Below are 6,000 nucleotides of genomic sequence, written 5' to 3'. Positions count from 1 at the left end.
GCATTTTCAGTGTTAACGATATTTTGTTTTCTTTCTTTTTTTTTTTTGAGACGAAGTCTCGCTCTGTCGCCCAGGCTGGAGTGCAGTGGCCGGATCTAGGCTCACTGCAAGCTCCGCCTGCCGGGTTTACGCCATTCTCCAGCTTTAGCTTCCCAAGTAGCTGGGACTATAGGCGCCCGCCATCTTGCCCGGCTAGTTTTTTGTATTTTTTAGTAGAGACGGGGTTTCACCGTGTTAGCCAGGATGGTCTCGATCTCCTGACCTCGTGATCCGCCCGTCTTGGCCTCCCAAAGTGCTAGGATTACAGGCTTGAGCCACCGCACCCGGCCTTGGAGCACATTTAAGGTAAGGTAGGCTAGGCTAAGCTATGGTGTTTGATAGATAAGGTGTATTAAAATGCATTTTCAGTGTTAACGATATTTTGTTTTCTTTCTTTTTTTTTTTTGAGACGAAGTCTGGCTCTGTCGCCCAGGCTGGAGTGCAGTGGCCGGATCTAGGCTCACTGCAAGTTCCGCCTGCCGGGTTTACGCCATTCTCCTGCCTTAGCTTCCCAAGTAGCTGGGACTGTAGGCGCCCGCCATCTTGCCTGGCTAGTTTTTTGTATTTTTTAGTAGAGACGGGGTTTCACCGTGTTAGCCAGGATGGTCTCGATCTCCTGACCTTGTGTTTCGCTCATCTCGGCCTCCCAAAGTGCTGGGATTACAGGCTTGAGCCACCGCGCCTGGCGATATTTTCAATTTATGATGGTTTCATCAGGATATCTGCCTATGCAGATGGAAGCTCCAGATTTACTTTAGAACATGTGGGCTAGTATTTGAAAATACTAGTTAATACTAGTATTAACTAGTACTGAATATAATATAAACTAGACTGAAAATACTAGTTAAAGTCTCTGGCTTATACTAGATTATAATAATAAAATCATCACAGCCCACACTATAGTGGATAATTAGTTAGCTCTGTCTTTTGGAGAGAGCCAGAGACTTCTGCCAAGCAGTTTACAATCATTATCTCTTTTAATTATCAAAATGACTTTATAAGATAGTTGCTGCTATTATTCCCATTTTCCAGTTGAGGGATACTAAGGATTACAGAATATAAGTTATTTCTCCAGTGTCCCCTCATTAGTAAGTGGAAAAGTAACATTTGAATCCAAGTCTAACTCCAGAGCGTCAGTAAACTTTTTGGTTTGTGTTCTAACTACAGAAGTAACATATGCCTATTGTAAGAATAATGAAAATACAATTGAGGTGTATCATGCAGAAAGTAAAAGTGTTCTGTGATCTTGCAGAGATAAGCATTGTTAGCCTTTTTTTTTAAGCACATACTGATATATTATTTTGCCTTACAGAAATAGGATAAACTATAATTTTTCTGCAGCTTTAAAAATTTGAGGAGAATGGCTTGAACCCAGGAGGTGGAGGTTGCTTTGAGTAGAGATCACACCACTGCACTCTAGCCTGGGCGACAGAGCAAGACTCCAGTCTCAAAAAAAAAAAAAAAAAACCAAAATTGATACCATATCCTGGTGTTTATGTAAATACTCCATACGCAAGTTCATGGATATTGATCAAGGGTGTGTGTGTATATGTGTATGTTGCACATTGTGTTTTGTCTCATTGTTTCAGTGAGATAAATCTGGGAAGTGGAATTGCTTAGTCAAGAATATGTATTGGTCGGGCACAGTGGTTCGTGCCTGTCACCCCAGAACTTTGGGAGGCTGAGGTGGGCGGATCACTTCGAGTTGGAGACCAGCCTGGCCAACATGGTGAAACCCCATCTCTATTTGAAAATACAAACATTAAAAACACATACATGCACACACAAAAAAAGAAAATACAAAAATTATGTGGTGGTGACACACCTGGAATCCCATCTACTTGGGAGGCTGAGGCAGGAGAACGCTTGAACCCAGGAGGCGGAGGTTGCAGTGAGACGAGATCATGCCACTGCATTCCAGCCTGGGCAACAGAGTGAGACTCTGTCTCAAAAGAAAAAAGGGAGCATGAGGCCGAGTATGGTGGTATACGTGTAATCCCAGCACTTTGAGAGGCCAAGGCCAGTGGATCACCTGAAGTCAGGAGTTCGAGTTCAGCCTAGCCAACATAGCGGAAGCCTGTCTCTACTAACAATACAAAAATTAGCCGGGCATGGTGGTGTACGCCTACAGTCCTAACTACTTGGGAGGCTGAGGCAGGGGAATTGCTGGAACTCAGGAGGCAGAGATTGCAGTGAGCTGAGATTGTGCCGTGGCACTCCAGCCTGGGTGACAGAGCAAGATTCCATCTCAAAAAAAGGAGTATGTATTTACAAAAATTAGCCAGGTGTGGTGGCACACACCTGTAGTCCCAGCTCCTTGGGAAGCTGAGGTGGGAGGATGGCGTGAGCCTGGGAGGTCAAGGCTGCAGTGAGCCAAGATAGCACCCACCACACTCCAGACTGGGTGACAGCAAGACCCTGTCTCAAAAAAAAGGGTATATATGAATATTTCAAAATTGTTGGTTAGGGCTGGGCACGGTGGCTCATGCCTGTAATCCCAGCACTTTGGGAGGCTGAGGCGGGCAGATCACGAGGTCAGGAGATCAAGACCATCCTGGCTAACACGGTGAAACCCCGTCTCTACTAAAAATACAAAAGTGAGCCAGTTGTGGTGGTGGGGGCCTGTAATCCCAGCTACTCAGGAGGCTGAGGCAGGAGAATGGCTTGACCCTGGGAGATGGAGGTTGCGGTGAGCCAAGATCACGCCACTGCATTCCAGTCTGGGTGACAAAGCGAGACTCTGTCTCCAAAAGAAAAAAAAAGAAAAAATTGTCAAGGCCAGGTGTGGTGGCTCACACCTGGAATCCCAGCACTTGGGGAGGCTGAGATGGGGAGGATCACTTGAGGCCAGGAGTTTGAGATCAGCTTGGGCAACATGGTGAGACCCGGTCACTACCAAAAAAAAAAAAAAATTAGCCAGGCATGGTGGTGTGCACCTGTAGTCCCAGCTACTTGGGAGGCTAAGGCAGGAGGATGGCTTGAGCCAAGGAGTTTGAGGCTGAAATGAGCCATGATTGTACCATTGCACTTCAGCCTGGGCAGTAGAGCGAGACTCTGTCTCAAATAATATAAGTAAATAGGCCGGGCACAGTGGCTCATGCCTGTAATCTGAGCACTTTGGGAGGGTGAGATGGGCGGATCACCTGAGGTCAGGAGTTCAAGACCAGCCTGGGCAACATGGCAAAACCCTGTCTCTACTAAAAATACAAAAATTAGCTGGTCACGGTTGCAGGCACTTGTAATCCCAGCTACTTGGGAGGCTGTGGCAGGAGAATCGCTTGAACCCAGGATGTGGAGGTTGCAATGAGTAGAGATCACACCACTGAACTCCAGCCTGGGGGATAGAGCAAGACTGTGTCGGCCGGGCGCGGTGGCTCAAGCCTGTAATCCCAGCACTTTGGGAGGCCGAGACGGGCGGATCACAAGGTCAGGAGATCGAGACCATCCTGGCTAACACGGTGAAACCCCGTCTCTACTAAAAATACAAAAACTAGCCGGGCGAGGTGGCGGGCGCCTGTAGTCCCAGCTACTCCGGAGGCTGAGGCAGGAGAATGGCGTAAACCCGGGAGGCAGAGCTTGCAGTGAGCTGAGATCCGGCCACTGCACTCCAGTCCGGGCGACAGAGCGAGACTCCGCCTCAAAAAAAAAAAAAAAAAAAAAAAAAAAAAAAAGACTGTGTCTCTGAAAAAGAAATAAATAAAAATAAATAAAAATTGTCAATAGATTACCAAATAACTCACCAAAAAGATCGAGCTGAGCTCATTAATTCCTTGCTGTAGTATGGGTTCTGTGGTAATTTTATTGTTATAATGTAACACCAGGCCACATTGTCAGTAACTTCTCAAAATGTTGAATGAATGGACACCTGGTAGTGTAAAAAGTCTATGCCTGGTGTGGTGGCTCATACCTGTAATCCCAGCACTTTGGGAGGCCAAGGCAGGCAGATTTGTTGAACTTAGGAGTTTGAGACCAGCCTGGGCAGCATAGGGAGACCCTGTCTCTACAAAAAAAAAAAGAGCAGGGTGTGGTGGCTGGTGTCTGTAGTCCCCACTAAGGAGGTTGAGGTGGGAGGATTCCTTGAGCCCAGGAGGTGGAGGTTGCAGTGAGCCAAGATCACACCACTGCACTCCAGCCTTTGCTGCAGAGTGAGACCCTGTCTGAAAAAATAAATAAAAGTCTGTTTACTCAAAGTATTGCAGGTTGGATATTATAAATCTTTTTAAAATTTGCCAATTAGTATATGAAAGAACTCTGTTTTAATTTGCATTTCTTTTCATATGTTTTAAATAGAGTAACATTTTAAATTTCTTTTGAAGGCTGGGCGCAGTGGCTCATGCCTGTAATCCCAGCACTTTGGGAGGCTGAGGTGGGAGTTTGAGACCAGCCTGGCCAACATGGCGAAACCCAATCTCTACTAAAAATACAAAAATTAGCCAGGCATGGTGGTGCACACCTGTAGTCCCAGCTACTTGGAAGGCTGAGGCAGGAGAATTGCTTGAGCCTGGGAGGCAGAGGTTGCAGTGAGCTGAGATCGTGACACTGCATTCCAGCCTGGGCGACAGAGCTAGATGCTGTCTCAAAAAAATAAATAAAAATAAATTTATTTTGAGTCATTATTACACGTCAGGCTCTATCCAAAGCATTTAATGTATATTATCTATGTTGTCTAATCATCAGTGGCTCTTATATGGTAGATATTATTCTCATTCTACGGATGAGAAAACTGGAACTTGTTTCACAACGTTGCCCAAAATTGTAGCTGTAAGTGTGAGGGGTCTGCCTCTAGACACCATGAAGATGCAACACTAAGCTATACTGGACTGGGGTCATGTATTTTATTTTCTGTGCATTTGGGGAAGAAGAGAGTTAAATGGAAGAAAGAAAAACTTACAAATACTTTTAGGATAGTAGTTTTTTGGAAAAAGTTGATATTGTTTGAAATGAATGATTAAAGCTGTACTTACCCTTCTTAAAATTCACTGCTTGGGATGGTCTGGTAACAGTTTTGAGGTTACTCTCATTAGGCTTCAGTGTTTAGTACACTACACCCCATTTTCTTGGGAAATGAACAGCAACATCTACTCTGTTAAAATCATTATACATTGTGCCTGCTTTCAGATTTCTTCCTTTTAGTAATTAGTGTTGTGTATGTGTTAGAATTTTTTTCTGTCTTTACTGAAACACACCCTTTGGAATTCCTTTAGCGAATACGCTGTTTTGGGTGGATAACCTAATAAGCTTTCCTCTTCGAGTTTTCGGTTTTTTAACTCAGCACAGCCTTGGAAGTAGGGATTTAATTTTCTTTCAAGCTCTGCATCTCACAAAGCAATAGTTACTCAAAACACGATTTTCAAGAAGGTTATTCTTTTTAAGCTTTCAGCAGATGAGTTGAGTAGCAGTAGGAAAGCAGGTATTGAGAACTGTCTTGGTTTTTTGGTACTGCTATTGAATAACATTGCAGCTATCTTAAATCCTGAATGACACAGAAGCTTATGGCTGGTCTTACTACATAGCACCTTGATAGTGACAGGGCTTTTCGTTTCTGATTTCTGTTTTTCAAAAATAAAACTCCTTATTTTTTTCCTATCATGATACATAGTCTCAGCAATAGAGACCAGTTAAAATAAACAGGCTGAGGAAAATGTTGATAGCATGTAGGAGAGATTTTGGAGCATTTGTTAAAAGTAAACATAGGGCTGGGCATGGTGGCTCACTCTCCCTTGTAACCCCAGCACTTTGGGAGGCCGAGGCAGGCAGATTGCTTGAGGCCAGGAGTTTGAGACCAGCCTGGGTCTTAAAAGGTAGATATTATTCTCGTTTTACATATGAGAAAACCGGAGCTTGTTTCAAAAGTTTGCCCAAAATTGTAGCTGTTAGTGTGAGGGGCCTGCCTCTAAAGACCATGCAAATTCAACACTAAGCTATACTGGACTGGTCTCACATAGTGAGATCCCATCTCTA

At 44.4% G+C, this 6,000-nt stretch overlaps 1 protein-coding gene across 2 annotated transcripts in view; it reads left to right on the top strand.

The window, feature by feature from the left end:
• Nucleotides 1-6,000, top strand: part of GRB2 (growth factor receptor bound protein 2) — an 86,795-nt gene that overhangs the window by 5,248 nt on the left and 75,547 nt on the right. The gene's annotated exons all lie outside the window — the stretch shown is intronic.

This window comes from Piliocolobus tephrosceles, chromosome 16 (assembly GCF_002776525.5).
Source record: "Piliocolobus tephrosceles isolate RC106 chromosome 16, ASM277652v3, whole genome shotgun sequence".
Lineage (NCBI taxonomy): Eukaryota > Metazoa > Chordata > Mammalia > Primates > Cercopithecidae > Piliocolobus > Piliocolobus tephrosceles.
Note: the sequence above shows the minus strand (reverse complement) of the source record. Positions and strands in the feature narration are given on the sequence as shown.